At 39.7% G+C, this 16,195-nt stretch overlaps 1 protein-coding gene across 3 annotated transcripts in view; it reads right to left on the bottom strand.

Annotated features, from left to right (window-relative positions):
* Window positions 1–16,195, bottom strand: part of PTN (pleiotrophin) — a 76,077-nt gene that overhangs the window by 39,168 nt on the left and 20,714 nt on the right. The window contains exon 1 of one of the 3 annotated variants that reach the window (XM_077783347.1): window positions 14,469–14,487. The exons of 1 other annotated variant lie outside the window; for it this stretch is intronic. The gene's annotated coding sequence lies outside the window, so the exon portion shown is untranslated. Of the gene's footprint in view, window positions 1–10,358; window positions 10,408–14,468; window positions 14,488–16,195 lie in introns of those variants that run through there. One more of the 3 variants, XM_077783349.1, reaches the window with a different exon arrangement.

Here is a 16,195-nt window from a genome sequence, read left to right as displayed (position 1 = left end):
CTCAAGATTCACATAAATAAAAATGCAACAAGTGACACATGAAACACTTTCTACAGGGTTGTCTTTCCAAACCACAATGGCTAAAGAGATATTTTAGTTCATTTTTGTTTCCTTTTTTCCTGTTTTTTTGTTTTGTTTTGTTTTGTTTTTTTGAATGGTGTCCAGATTGTGCACAGACTTGTGTGATACGAGTCACCCTGATATAGTGTATCATCACAGTATTACAAAATCAGCCAGGAGATGCAAGAAAGATAGAATTTCATTTAGGAAGGAAGAAGTTGGCATTTTTAACCTCCAAAGGGAGACTACAGCCTGGAGGATGTTGAAATACTGCTGAAAGGCAGCTTTCATTCCAATTTTTTTATTAATATATAAATATATAATATATAGTTTTTATTAATATATAAATAATGTAATTTTTTAAAGTTGCATCTATGCTACAGATAACTAAAAAAGGGGAAAAAATACAGGCTGAGAAAAGCTCAGATTTCTTGATGATCTACTGATGGATATTTTTTTTTCCCCAGACAGTATCATTTTCCACATCATTCCAAACCAGACTGGTTTTCAGCAACCCGTCGCTTGATAAAGCTCTTTGAGAACCACCTCTTTAGCACTTTGAACAATCAGTTAGTCACACAAACTTTGTGCTAATTTGCCAGCAGAAAGTAAAAGAAAGAGAAAAATCATTTATGGCTATGTTTAATTTAAAAACAAAATTTTAAATCTTGCTATATCTGTCTTCTATAATTGACAGCTGACATTTTGATTAGTTTCCTACTCCTTAAAACAGCCCTAGCTACAACTCAAAGATTTTTTCAGGCAGGCACCTCCATCACCCATATAAAGAACTTGTTTTATACTACAGATATTTCTGATGGCCTCCAAGGCATTTTCCTGGAAGGTGAGATTACTGTGCCCTAGGGAATATTGAAGTATTTTATACCACATGTTTAGCTTGCTCAGGAGATGTGGGAAACTACCACTATAAAGAGCCTCATAGGACAATATTTATGGCATTCGGATATGCCAGCTTTGGGATGAAAAGAAAAATCTTTCCCAGCCCAACAGAGAAGTAATGTGAATCAAGACTCCCTCACTAAGTATCATATTCAAAAGACTGCTAGAAAAGGGCAAGGAAGTATGATATAGAGCAGCCTCTCCCTTGTATGAACAGCAGATAGTCCATACACTTTTAAACTTAATTTTCAGTCACGCATAGCTACACTGTGTAACTGCATTTCTCAGTGAATAAAATATTTGCCAAGTGTTATTCAACAGAATTTTCTTCACAATGCATCTCCCAGCAGAGTCGCAAAACAGTCCTGTTTGTCATAAGCGAAAGAAACTGCTTGTAAGCACTTCAACAATCACAGAGGCAGGATTTTTAGGAAAAAGTTCCAAATTTTTCTGCTCTTTGTGTGATGCATGAGAGGATACTTAAGAGATTCAAGTGGTAGAACTCCGTAGCGAAATCCCTGTTTTACGGACCACGTTCCTAAAGCTGAAACCCAGGTGGTCTCTTTAGAGCCTGCTGCTGAGTGGAGCTCTAGGGATCACAGTGTTTACACCATTTGGGATGTACAATTTTTTTCCCTACCTCATGCAAACTGCCACTTCTCCTCCTCCCAGACTTCTGCACTGCTAATACGTGCAGAAATTCAGTACTGTATTTCTCCATATGAAGAACTTGGCAAGGATAGACCCTGTGCTCTTGGCAGAAGTTTATCCTGGTATTATGCCAATAAACAATCATTTTCTGGTTGCCACAAGCATCCCATTATTTCGGTTTAGCCATTCAGTCCACTCCAGCTCTGTTAGTGCTTCCTTAATAAACCCTTATTATCAGGGGCTTAGGCCTCAGTCATTTGAATTCATGCTCAGCCGGGACTTGGTATTCAGAAACCCAGTCCGAATGTCCTTAAAAAAAATACAATTAAAACCTTTACTTGGCCACAGAGCAGAGACAATGAAATTTCATTGGCTGCAAGCTATATTTGCACTCTTAAAGACTTGAGAAAAGCTGGATATTGAGATGTGTTTTATAAACAACTCTTGGAGGCTTTAGTTCTCACTGAAGAGAAATGCCACGGCAGTCTTTTTGCCTTCATCCTTTTTTGTGTCTATAGCCTGTTGTTTACTACAAAAATAAATATCTTTTTCTCATCAATTTTTAACACCTGTTCTTGGGGCTAGATTCGGTGGGGACAGACAGGACCAAAAGCACCTTGAAGCTCTCATCGGGGTAGGTACAGACTGGAGACAGCACCTGAGACAGCTCCTCCTCCTGGGACACAGCCTGGCTGCTCCAGGGGTTTGGTGCATACTGAGGAAGTAGCTCAAGACATTCATCTGTACAGCATGGGATTTACAGCTCTGATCCAGGAACCCCAGTTCTCCTAGAAAGCAGCAGGCAGTCTGTATCACTCAGGGCACCACACAAACACTGAATTTGCGAGGGGACTGGTTCCAGACTTTGAATTTTAGGTCATCTTCATTTCTGCACAGATCAGTTAAGAAAAACAGTTTGCCTGGAGATTAGTTATAACTCTCAGACTGTAAGGTTTGTCACTGAAAAACTCACAACTACCTCCCTCATGTAATCCACTGTCCTAAACCCCTTAAAATGTTATTTGTTTTTGATTTTCTATTTTTACAATAATGGTGTATAAACCATCAGTGTTTTGCTGGGCCCACGCTGGATGTCTCTGTGGTGCCTGCTGGGACAGGAGTAGCAGCACGAATCCCTCAGACAAAGCAAGGGTGGCATCTCTCTGCCCCTCTCCAGTAAGTTCTCTTTGTTCAATTTGGGTCATCCAAGACACAAAATTTAAATGCAAAAAGGTGTATCACCCATGGTTCAAATTAGTAAGGCTTTACACTGTGTTCCTTCCCTTCCAATATATCTTCCCTCAATATCACACCATCCTTACCACCATAGAGGTAAGCACCACCAAAACAAATCCTCATCCCCTCAACCCTCTCCCTCTTCTCTCTGCAATTATAATCAAATATACATACCATAGAAAATGTATTCTCTGCCCTGCATCCTAATAAACGTGAGTAGTGTCCTAGAACAAACTGGCTTCCAAGATGGGGAACTCACTGATGACTTCTTTTGGAGTTAGGAACTGGGAAAAAAGTGTGATAAAAAAAACCCATACACATTTTGGACACCTAAAGTTGAAATCCTTCTCCGTTTGGTGCTTCAAGCCTCACTGCAGGTTATTCCAGAGAATTGTGCGACCTGGGAGGGTAGGAAAAATACACAAGTTTTCTCAAAGAGATGCTTTACTCGAGACAGAATCCCTTGTGAACACTTTTTGTTTCTGTTCCCATAAACCTAACTGAAACTCTTTACTGCTACTGCTGACTGAGGAATTTGGAAACTAGCATGGCAAAAGCAGCTTTCCAGGGACTGTGCTACTACTGTGAGCCTCCAGAGTGGTAATAAAGACGAGTTAGTGTGTGAATGAAAGACCAGTTTCATGGGCTCCTCTCTGGGCTCAGGGACCCTTGTCAGAGCAAAGAGCTCCCAAAGGCTCTGGATTCTTCAGTTAGAGCAGAATTACACACACAAGAATCCTGAGACAACAGGAGTGCCATCCACCTCAAATGAAATCAGTGTCATATAAACCTCTGAAATTGAAGCTGTCTAGAAATGCACCAGACCTTGTACGCTTTCCAGTGCTCTTTATACTCTTCATGAGGGATTAGAGACCTGAATATATTTGTAACTCTAAATGGTACTTCCCATTGATCCTTTGTTTCTAATTTCTTCCCAGAGGTTTAATAAGCAGAAAAGTGTCATGGTATGCATGGTTTTTACAATTTCTGTAAAAAAGGAATTCCGTTTCAATGAGTCTCCCAAGAACACAGCTAATTTAACTGCTGAGTTTTGTCATTTTTCATTTTTTGTGAATTTGCAAGAAATGCAGATGGAGGCAAAAGGCCTTTATAAAATTGCAATAGCTGAAGTTAATGGGCAGGTACTGCAGAGGGGTGGGGGAAGGAAAGAACAAAAGGTGAGGGATGTTAACTCTTGATGATTTAAGTGAAAAATTATGACAAGTCTTTATTTCTGCACAGCTCAATCCTGCAATGTAATCAGTCCATTCTTATACTGGCAACACACCTACCTCCAATGGGAGTGATTTTTCCAGAAACACCTCAGGACTTTATTGCGAAATCCCAACCACAAGGTTGCTATAATCTGCCATGAATTAAATGCATGATTTCTAAGGAAGATAACTCAAAGGTCCCTGAGGTAGATGCATTTGCAGTTGCTGTATAGGTGCAATACAGCGTTGCCCTCTGCTGGATTTTAAGCTGTCTACTCATGCAAAAGTTGCCTCTGGCTGAGCTAGAGAGGATGATTTTTAAACACTGTACTAATTACCATAAGGGAATATCCTGCCACCAAATAAGGAATGAAATAGTGAATTAATGCTTATTCCTGAGCAATTTTTTTTTGCTCTACTGGGCTAGTAGAGCTTCAGACAAGGGGCAGTGTTGACTTATTCAGCCCTTCCCCAGTGCAGCAACAGCCACAGCGACTTGCACACAGATACACAACATCTAAACAATCCAAAATTGAATTGTAGGTGAACTCTGGCTGAATTCTGGTACCTACAAGAGTGGACTGTCACATCCAACTATGTGTTACCCAACACACAGCATTCCTGCTATATACAACTTCTACCAACTTTTCTGGGCATCTCCTGATGAAAACTCAAGGCCTATTTCCAGTCTCTTCATAGCTATGAATACAGAGTCTGTGGACTGATGTAGGATGAGTGTGACAAGAACGAGGAAGGATCTCCTGCTTATGACTAGGATAATTTTCTTCCTAGCAGCTGATACAGTGCTGCCTTTTGGGTTTAGTATGCAAATAAGGTTGATAACACACCGATGTTTTACTTGTTGCTAAGTAGTGTTTATGCTAAATCAAAGACTTCTCAGCCTCTCATTCCAACCAGTAGGCGGGAGTTGCACAAGAAGTTGTGAGGGGACACAAACAGGACAGTTGACCCCAGCTGACTGAAGAGCTATCCCATACCACAGAATACCATGCTCAGTATATAACTTTTGGAGAAATTGGCCAGGAGGAGCTTATCCCTGCTCAGGGATTGTCTGGGCATCAGTCAGTGGGTGGTGACCTATTGCTTTGTGCATGGCTTGGGGTTTTATTTCTTTGTTGTTTCTTTTGCACTGTCTCCCTTTTCATTACAATTATTATTATTGTTATAAGTATTATATTCTGTTTAAGTTCTTAAACTGTTTTTCTCTCAACCCATGGGTCTTACTTTTTTTCCAGTTACCTCCCCAGCTAGAGAAAAGGTGAGCTACTGCCTGCATGGTACTTAATTGACAGCTGGGCTTAACACATGACAAAGAGCAAACTGGATGCAGCATAATGACACAAAGCAAATCTTTTTGTCCACTCCTGCTTTTCATCATCCTATCATGTGCTGACTATTCCTTATCTAATTGACTTTTTGGTGTAGCCAACCAAATGCACACACATAAACAGGTATATAGGCACTCCTATATACGTAAATACTTATTTAAACACAGCTGCCTGCAATGGGTTAATTATACTCATATGACCTAAATAAAGACAACAAATCCCATTTATGTATTTCTTCAGCTATTATTCTTGCTGATCATCTAAAAGACACAGCAAGGCCTTTTGCATCCTGTAGCTTGATGCTGTACAGAATGGGACTATATCCAGAGAATCAGGACATCTGCTAATTCAGACTAATATACAGGAAGCTGAGACTTAGCAAAATACTGTTTCAGATAAAAAGGAAGTGCAAAAAGAAAGCTCTTTTCCATTTATACTAATTTCCAGAGTCTACCCTTGCACTTCTTAAGTGGTCCTTTATTTGGTTTCTTCTAACTTTGCTTTTTCTATCATTCTTTTCCCTTTTCACTCTACCTTATTCCCTCATTTCAATCTCTATTTACTATTTTACTTATTTTCCCTCTTCCACCAAAAATACATGCAGTAGGTTCTCTTTGCAAAACTTGCAAAAGCAGCTCCTTATATCCCCAGTTTTCTTAGGATTCCAACTCTGTCATGTCACATGGGGCTGTGGGAGAAACCCACTTTTCTTCATGGGTGGTATTGTTAATAGTGATAACAGCAACAACAATAAAAACTTCAGGTTATAAAGATACTTTTTTGCTTTGTTGCTTAATGAGAATGTCTGCACTCTAAACAGCACCCTTTAGCCTGTTTCTCCCTGCAAAATATTCACAGTTCTCTGTGGGAGGCTTCTTCCTAAAAATAAATGTCATTATTTGTTTTCTCTTATTTTACAGCTAATTAAACTTTGCCACCATAACATTTCACCTTTTCATTGTGCTGCATTTCCAAAGTATCAAACTGCACTTTGGCCTTTTCCTGCTTCTTTTTTTCTCCCTGTACTGGCAGGCCAAGAGCAATGGCTGGGGTTTAATTTAAAATTTTTCAACCCCAGCCACATGAAATGAAAACAAAAAACAAAGCTTACATTGTTTGATCTCTAGAAAGAAGTTAGCACCACAGGTCAAGGTTTGATAATCTAATGATTTCAGCTTACAAACTGCGCAAAGTGGAAAACTTAACACTGATTAAAGGTCTGCATATGAAAGCACTGAGACATTAAATTGCTAAGAATGTACTGAAAGAGTGACAGAAGATAAGAATTATATACATAGTAAAAAAATAAAGGTGATAAGGTTCACATTATCTAGAAATCAATTCTTAAATACAAAGTCTACCTAGATGCCAAAACAGACTTTTATGGACCAGGAAGACAATAAAGAACACAATTCACAGCATCAGCCCATTTTTTCACTGCTTTGTGGGGTTATTTTTAATTATTTGTCCTCATTCAAACGAGTAGGCAAAATGATCCATTAATGTTTTATATTCACCTTGAACCAATGACTGGACAACATGCCAAACTACAAAATCATTCTTGTAATGATGGGAGACACCTAAACAAGCAACAATTCCAAAGCAGTACCAGCTATTATCAGTTGTTTTGGAACTATCAGTAGCCACTATGGCCAGTGATGCAGATGATGGCTCCAGTTTAAGACTGAGGGAATAAATCACAATGCAAATACTTCAGCAAAGTGATCCAAGGTGCAAGGCAATGTATATAAAATTCTCAATGTGTCACACTCAGGTTCATTCCCTACTTTACATTCTAAAGCACAACCATTCAAATTAAAAAAAAAAAAAAAAAAAAAAAAAAAAACCCAAAAACAAACAAACAAACAAACCTACAAAAAGACCTAAAAAAAAAAACCCCACACACGTTGCTGCTTAAAACATAAGTTAAAATCACAAACTTTATTTAAGACTATTCTTGATCTTTGGACACACTGCACTTCATGACTGATTGTATTTTAGATTAACTGATTAAATTTTTTCCACAACAATAGCCATTCATGATTTATACTGGAAAATGCTTGGTGATGATGATATATCAGAATGTAAAAAATCTTCATGTGACCACTGCCCTGTCCTGAACAACCATGGCAAAAAAAAAAAGATTTTGCAAGGCTTTAGATAGCCACAAACATAATAGTTACAGTACATCCCTGATACTTTTCATAGCAATGTCAGAAAATCAATGCAGGAAAACTATCAAATGGATGATATTCTTTTCTCTCCCAGGGTGTGGGTGTCCCAAAAGGTCTTGGCACATTCCAAAGCAATATGCAGAGTCCCTGCAGGACAGGACTGGAGTGGGAGGACTCTGACAACATGCAGCCTCCTTTTGAGTTTAGTGTTGCCAGTAGGGAAAGGGGGAAAAAATTGTTTGTTCTCTTTATAATTATACCAGAAAATTGCATTTGAAAATTATTGCCAACAAGAAGGTAGAAAAAGACCAGTGTAGTTTTCAAAATATCTTGCCTGAAAGAGTGTATTTAAGCTTTCCTGAGAATGACTTTTAGTCCCTATCAGAGAAAATACCTATGAGGATTGAGTTCAAGTTACAATTGCAATAAGGAATGAGTAAGGTAGTATAGTCCAAGCAGAAGCAGAAAGACTTACATTCAACTTGGACCTCGTGGTACCATAAATCCTGATGAAATTTGGAAAATGAAAGAGTAATGCTGACAGACAGGCAAGGAACAACCTTCCACTGTCAAAACATTCTGAAAATTATGCTATTTGTTATTGTTCATCACATGCCAAGAGAAAGCAGAGCCAAAAACTGTTTCATTTACAAACAAAGCCTAAAATACTGGAAAATTTAATGCATTCATTTTCCTTCCCACCTCAGTTTCTACAAAAATAAAAATAATAATAATCTTAAAAAAAAAATAAAGACAAAACAAAGCCCAAAACATTCAATGGACTCAGCACTGGATCTTTTCTCATATTTAAAACTGCAAGATCACATGTTGATGTCTGTAAGGCTGCATGCTTTAGAAAGTAAAAACCCACATTAAGTGAACTTGCTGTCTTTAATGAATGTGTGGATCTCACAAACGCCATGATTTTTTTCTGGCAACTTACCTATAGGGTTAATCAGGCAAGTGCTTGCATATTCAGTCCTAAGGGACTTGGGATTTTTCTGGTGTGTGAGATACCTAGACTCACAAAATGTGTATCTTCTATACCTCTGCTCAGTGCTTAGCAAGTGCTGATAACTTGGCAGATGGCAGTGAAATTTAAACACAGCTGCAGCTGCAGCTCAGCTCCATCATGAGTAGCTAGAATATTGGAAATCTCTGGCTTCATAGGGCTCATTAGAAGCTAACTTACCTCATTAACTTTTTGCATTACTGTAGCCACACAATCTTCAGCACCCAAGCTACCACTCAGCAACACCAAAATCCAACCTTGCCATGTTAGTTTTTTCCTTTCTGAATAGTTTGTGATACTGAGATCTGTTGGGTCTGTTCTACTTTTACGTTTTGCTACAAAAACAGAACCTGTATCTGTTTGCATAATGGATGTTTGCATATGAGATTGCTTCCGAGAACATTCCAGTCATTCCTTGTTCTAGCAACAGGAGAAACAAAACAACACAGAACACAGAAAGAAGACAAATTGAGGAAAAAGGATGAAGCATTACCCTCTTTTAAGTTCATTAATATTTATATCTATTTATAACAGAAAGGAGGAAGAACAGCTTATAGCAGCAAGGATCATAACACCAGCTTTCTCATGTATAGATTCAGGGAGGCAAGAGGGAGCATTCCTGCAGGTAATTAGCCTTGACTGCTAATCACACCAGCCAAAAGTGATGAGAAAATTAGTCTGATGCTCTTCCTAGATTCCCAGAGCAGCACTGCTGGTTACTGCAATACATCCTCACTACCACACGGTCAGGACTGACCATAACCACAGGCTGCTCTCGGAACGGATGAATAAAGGCAGTGCCTCTTCTATCACTGCCCTGCTCTACCCCTAGGACCATGTCTCCTTATGGGTCAGGGCAGAGAGCCAGCTTCTGATTCACTCCATTGATCTGCCTTCCTACTGCAACAGCACAAAGCAAAGAAGTAATCACTTGCTTCATCTTTTCAGAGTCAACATTTGCCCATTTTTCAGTTTTCCAGAAAAAGAGAAAAGTCATGATTCAATCACAACAAGCGCAGTGAGAAGTGGACAAGGACTTGGATTTACATTTGTCTGTATCCCTTGTCTACTAATTCTTCTAAATATATATGTAAAAGCAAATATATCACTGCATTTTCACATGACCTGTCACCTGAGGCCTTATTCATTCCTGAAGGTAGAGAGTAAAGTCCTAGTACACAAATATTACATATACATCTCATGAGAAACAGTTTCCAAAAGCTGACAGGGATGCCACAAAAGCTGCATGTTAGATACACTGACAACAGAAATCAGTCCCAACTCTGTCACTCAAGGAAAAGACTCTGTACCCTTTCAGGGTAGAGGACTGTGTCACAGATGGCAAAGGCCTAAAACAGATGGTACAAGGACTTGGAAGGAAATGACAGTCAGGAATGGGATGGGCCAGGAGACACAGGGAAAAGCAGGCTGTGAATTGAGGAGGAAGGCTGATACAGAAAGTCTCTGAATGTGAAGCTCAATCCAGCCAGCTGGGATGAGGACATGGAATTGCAGTAGCTCACCTGACAGCACGTGAGTACAGGCAATTAGTTTGTGTGCCCTGAAACTCAACAAAGAAAATTGAGAAATAGCCTTCTGAAAATAGTCTTCTTAAGCCAAGACAATGAAAGCTCAATTATACTGAAACTTACTAATGGTTAGACTTTTAAAAAAGCACCCTGTAAGATTTCAAAGGATGCGAACATAGAATTTAATAACTGTTACTACTAAACTTTATAGAATTTAAGTGAAAAGCAATTACCTGTAGATGTCAGACTTTCGACCGCTAGAAGATTGGAGCAATTTGATTTCCCTTCATATAAACATTTACATAAGCCAGAGGCTGTCAGGAGATTTAACGATGGGAGCTCTACGTCACAAGAGTGGGATTTCCAGCATCTATTTCCAGATCTGTGATCCAGGCCACCCTATTTCCTCTCACTCCACCTCTCTCCCAGCCACAGCACAGGCTTGTTGTAAGCAGCTTTCTGCCAGAAGAAGGTTGGATGATTAAGGTAACTACCTCACAAGACTCAAGGATTATATCTTCATCTTCACTGACCCAGAAATAACCTTAGAAATAAAAAGAAGGACTCCTAGTGAAAAAGCCGAGAGACTGGGGGCAGGAAGGAGCAAAACCAACCCAGGAGTTCAAGCCATTTCAGGGGCCAGTTGACAGCAGACCATTCCAAGGCACTCCTACCAGTTTTCCTAGCAGCAATTCATCCTCACAGGTATCAGGGAAGCTGTATTTAAACAGTTTATGTGATCAGGACCTCTTTACACCACCCAGAACTGCACAAATCATCGAATCATTCCTCTGTATTTACTGGAGGTTTGGACTTTACTCCAAAGCAAAGATAATTCTGATTTAGATGGCTTCCTACCAAAGGTAGCCCTTATTAGGCTACTTTGGCTTCCTGGCTCCATGACCAAAGAAGACACACAGGATGCCCAGAAAGCATTGCAGTTTGAAGGGTTACTCTGGCATAAACCACAGCAAAGGACCAATTTCCCTGCAGCTCCAGGCTGTCTTCCACAGAGATTATATCTCCTTGAAGGAGCAGAAACATAGTTCCTTCAGACACAGAACTTTATCAGGGTGTTGGTGGCTGCACATGACTAAGACAGCAGCTGAAGTGGCAATGTTGCTACTCTTAGTTCCTACAAACAAAAAGCTAGTTTAGTACCACTTGTCCCCTTCTCTTTTAAGATAACACACAGTGCATGCCCTTCTCTTCAGCTCATCCATGCTAACAAGTTTTACAGTCAACATCCAGCCAGGTAGGGAGGCAAGAGTCCTGTGATTTAGTGTTTTATCAGCTCTTCAGCAAGACATACCTCTAAATGGAAGGCATGATTATTTCAGCTTGCAAAATGCTGTATTCCTGCATTTTGAGTCTCCAAAGGGCTTGACAGGAAAGAAAACTTCTTGTGCTTTACCCAAATCAGTCCTACTACAACTTCTGCAAGGCAGTGTACTCTCACTCCTCAGATAACACACAATTAAGTCAGCTTCCTCTTAGCACTAGCTTTTCAAGGCAGAGCCAACATTAACAAGTGGCTTTGCTACAGAGAGGGAAGGAATGTATTCCAAGCATATATGAAAATACAAAGAAATTTAATAAGACCAAGCAAGGCAACACCCTTGAGGGTGAAACTCTGAGACTGTCATATGAAGGAAAGCGTACCTGGAAAAGGAGGATCTAAGATAGCAGAATAGATAAATCCAGTCCCTGCAGCAAATTAAATTTCTGTGCTTTCTGTATATTGTCTTAGTTTTTTTGTTTGTTTCAGGTGACTGAAATAGAGGAATAACAGAACCTAAAATCCTGTCGAAGTAGATTTATTCCAAACAAACATCTCACCAACAAAAGCAGATTAAAATAGGAGACAAATCTCTTAAGAGGAAAACGAGAATAGCCCTGGTTCACCAGCCAGTGCACTTGGTACAAGTGCTGCTCCTGAGGCAGCTCACAGCACTCTTTCTCTGAGGTGATGCTGCATCAAAGTCACCATCCTGCAGATACAGGGGTACCTCCCATCAAATGCCACAATTACCAACATGATAGCGGCTCCCCTCCTATTCATGTGCTGCCAAACACAGTCTGAGTGTGCTAAAGTAGGCCAATATTTTCCTTATTAACAAAGAAACTCTATACTCTCACTCCCTGCACTGCCTCCTTCTACCTCTCATCTAAAAAGAACTCCTATGCCTTTATTTTCCATTCACTTTGTCTCTGGCCTATTTCTGGGGTCGCCTCAGCCTGAGTTTGCATACCTCTGAACCAGTGGCTGCTGTTGCAGGTTTGATCCTTTCTTTCCCTGCCTGGCTTAGCTGCCTTTATTAGCTGCAGCGTTTCTCCAAAGTTAGAACTCTTTCTCTCAGCAGTGTCTCCTTTAGCATGGAATAATGAGTATTACAGCTGATTCTCTCCCTCATTAGAAGAATTTTAACATCTCTAGAGTTACCTTTGACTAATAGGACTCTCATTCAGTAATGCAAGCCTCCATTCTGCCTTTGCTTGTCAGTTTGGAGTATTTCTGCAAATCAATCTATTCCATCCCTATCTTCCCTAGTCCCCAAAACAAACAAAAAATGCTCATGAATGTCACACTTTACTAATAACTTTCCTAGTACCTCATTTTTACCTCCTGCAGTTATTATGTACAGCCTCAATTCTTACTTTTACTCCATTGCAAAGATTCAGGGTTTGTGCAAATTAGTCTGAAAAACCCAGTGTTCCTTTTGCTACAAGTCCTTCATTATTGCTTTTTAAACAAGTGAAAAAATGTCTAGGATTAAAAAATAATATGCTACATTACTAGACCAATTACTGGCTGCTACTGCCTTATGTACCACACATCAGTAAAAAAACTCCATGAAAATATAGACTTGGAAAATAAAAAAGAATCATTAAGATTATTATTTTACAAGAGTCCAGAATTAATTTTTGTATACGAAGAAATGCATAATAATAAAAAAATGCAACAGCAAGAAGCTGTCACAGTCGACTTCTAGCAAAGAATCCTAAAAGCCTCCAGCAAAATAAGTCCACATTTCCAGCAAAATAAAAACCTCAGAATCCTCTACCTTTAACAGGTTAAGCTGCTCATTACAGCGCCACAGGGAAGCTCAGGGATGCTAGTGAGCAGCAAAATAAGCAGAGAAACCATAATTACAAGGAAAACCTTTCCACAAAGTGTCAAGTACCCTCAATGGGAAGGAACTGAGTCTTTCCAGACATCCCAACTTGACCTGGATGCTGAAGAATTCATATAATGTATGATTCAGAGTACAGAGAGGCTTTTATAAACTCTGGTCGCTGATCACACAGCACAGTTTTTGACAACAGCATACTCAGGACTGGTAAGAACAGTATTACTCAGTCTGGGATCTAGATAGATGTAGCAAGCTGAGAAACATAACACTGGGGCAAGGTTTCTGAGCAGGTTCCTCAAGGAGTTTAGCACCAAACATTTTCATTTATTACAGAAAACTGAAGAAATCAAGCATGTCAATTTTTTTCCACTCAACAATTAGCAGGCTTTCCTGCTAGTTCACATTAGGCTTAGGTCATCACACAAGAAGAAATGAAAACCTTGGAGATGGAAGGATAACAGGTTCTGAAACTCAATAGTACCAGAGGCAAGATCTCACAACACTTGGAAACTAACAGAAAATTCTGCTTTGAATCACTACCTCATGAGAAGTGTAAAAAGGGGAATTTTAGCAAAGTCTTAATTACCACCATGATGAGACCATACAAAGAGGGGACGTAAATTCAGAATGTAACACACACAGCATGAGGTCCTGGTGCCTCCTTCCAATTCCTCCCCTGTATGACCAACCTTCAGAGAAAAAACATCTGCAAATGTCAAAATTCTGCAGGTTTTATTTTGGTTTTTTGTTGTTTCATGTTGGCTTTTTTTTTTAATATTGGCAAGTTTCCTAAATCAATGTGTTTAAAACACCTAAATTTTAGATGTTTGGAAATAGCTTGATGCACTTTGCTATTTCACATTCTGCCTTGTGGGACACAGACTTTTACTCAAGTTCTGTTTGCATGATGCCAAGAAAACATCCCTCATCTTTGTGGGCCAAGTCCTTCTGGAACATCTTTGAAAGAAATGAAAAAATAACCAAGTGAAATGCCAAAGTAGCTGGGATTCTTATCTACACTCAATTTCCCCCTCCCATTTCTCAGAGGAGAAGGGCTGTTTACTTAATCAAAAGATTACATTTGTTGATCAAAGGATGAGGGGAATCCTCCCTAGCTCACACACCCCATCCACATGCAGATTTTGGAGCACGGCCTCACTGAAGCACAGTGTATGGCAACACAAATGAACTACCCCTATATTAAGTCACCAGATGTAATCCTGACAGCAGCTTCAAGCTCTTGGTTTCCTCCTCCTCTTCTGATCTCTTTCTCCTGCTTCACTCTCTCTTTGCTTTGATGACTTTGACAGCCAAGTTCTTGGAGAGTTACTCCAGGTTACAACGTGTCACCTTTAATGGAATTCAAAGCTTTAATTCAGAAAGTGGCCACTCTTGACCTCTGGCCCCACTGCCACCCACTCTGCCAGCCCCTTCCTTTCTCCATCGCCATGGAAATGAATAGCTGAGCGAAAAAATGGGAGCAGGCAAAGTCTAAAGCTTTTCACAGAGCCCCCAAAAGAAAGATGAATGAAACTCATTCATCACTGAGCAAGGGACCCAGAAAGCAAGCCAGAGGCAGAGCAAGCAAGGGAGAGAGACAGCCTGAGATAGAAAAGGTTACCTCATGCAGGAAGTTATGTGATTTGAAAAAGAAAAGCACAGGAGGTGTGAGGGAACATAGTTCACTTGCAATAACTACAGATTCCACCAAGAAAGATGCTGGTTTGGTGAGCAGGGGTAGTTTCCTCAGCCCCTTCCCAAGATAGAATTTCTCAGGATAGGATTACCAGGAAAAGGATAGAAATTTGAGGGGAGAAAGGAGAAATGCCTGAAAAGAAATCTCTGTGAAAGTCCGAAGGATGGACCACTCATGGAAAGGAAGAACTATAATTAGAAACAAAGCTGTGTTTTTAGTGTTTAAATTCCATCCAGCAAATCTTCTACTTTAGAGAGAAATATTTTTCTCCCGATGCATACACCTGCATTTCCTCCCCATCACCTCCGCATCACATAGCTTGATTTGTCTTCATATGTGATATCAATCAAATTCCAAAGCCATTTTTAGCACTAGGGAGTAAAGCACTTTAGAGTCAATAATTTAATTCACTCAGACATAGCACCAGTTTTCTGGCATGCTCCTCCAATTTCCCCATTTCTTGCAGCCTCACTCTACAACTGCAAAGAGCTCCTTCTTTTCAGGGCATGTGAATCAGGTGCACAGTGAAACAATAATAATTAAAAACACAGACAAAAGACACCACATACCCCAACATCAGATGATGGAAAATGTGCTACTGCATGCTGTCTTACAGATCTGAGGAAGCTTGCTAATGCCAGTGACAGAAATAAAGGGAGAAGGACAGAAAGCAAAGTCTAAAATACAGCAGCTTAATTTGCCTGCACCACTTGAAAATGAGATAAGCAGAACAGAAGGAAGGCAACAAGCTGTGACAAGTGATTCCCTAAACCCAGAATCTTTTGCAAAGGTATTAGATAAGTGTCATAGATTATACTAGGATATTTATATAATTGATGACTTCCTAAAATATTCAGTAAAAATTCATCTCAAGCATACTAAAAATTAGGCAGAAGCCAGCAGGGCCCTTGGGGATGGTTATGGGAGAAAAGCTGTAAAGGGCAGGTCTCAGTAAGAGGCAAATTCTTACCTAAGACTGTCTTCCAGACTTATCCCAAGAGAGAAATAATAATGCAGTTCTCCTTTTCAGTGAAGGCCAGGCCAAAGCTCACCCATTAAGTACAACTCAGAAGAGAGCCTACCTAGAGATTAAGTGATAACTCCAGGAGATAGCTGCCCCTTGCAGAGTGATTGCCATTCTAAACCATGAGATTCTTTTTCCTCCTTCCTAAAGCTAATCAGGCATGATCTCTTTCATTCCTCCAATCTTTTTGCCACAATTTAATTCCTTTTTTTTTAG

This window comes from Lonchura striata, chromosome 5 (assembly GCF_046129695.1).
Source record: "Lonchura striata isolate bLonStr1 chromosome 5, bLonStr1.mat, whole genome shotgun sequence".
NCBI classification, from domain to species: Eukaryota; Metazoa; Chordata; class Aves; order Passeriformes; family Estrildidae; genus Lonchura; species Lonchura striata.
The sequence above is the reverse complement of the archived record's forward strand: the minus strand, read 5'-3'. Positions and strand labels throughout refer to the sequence as shown.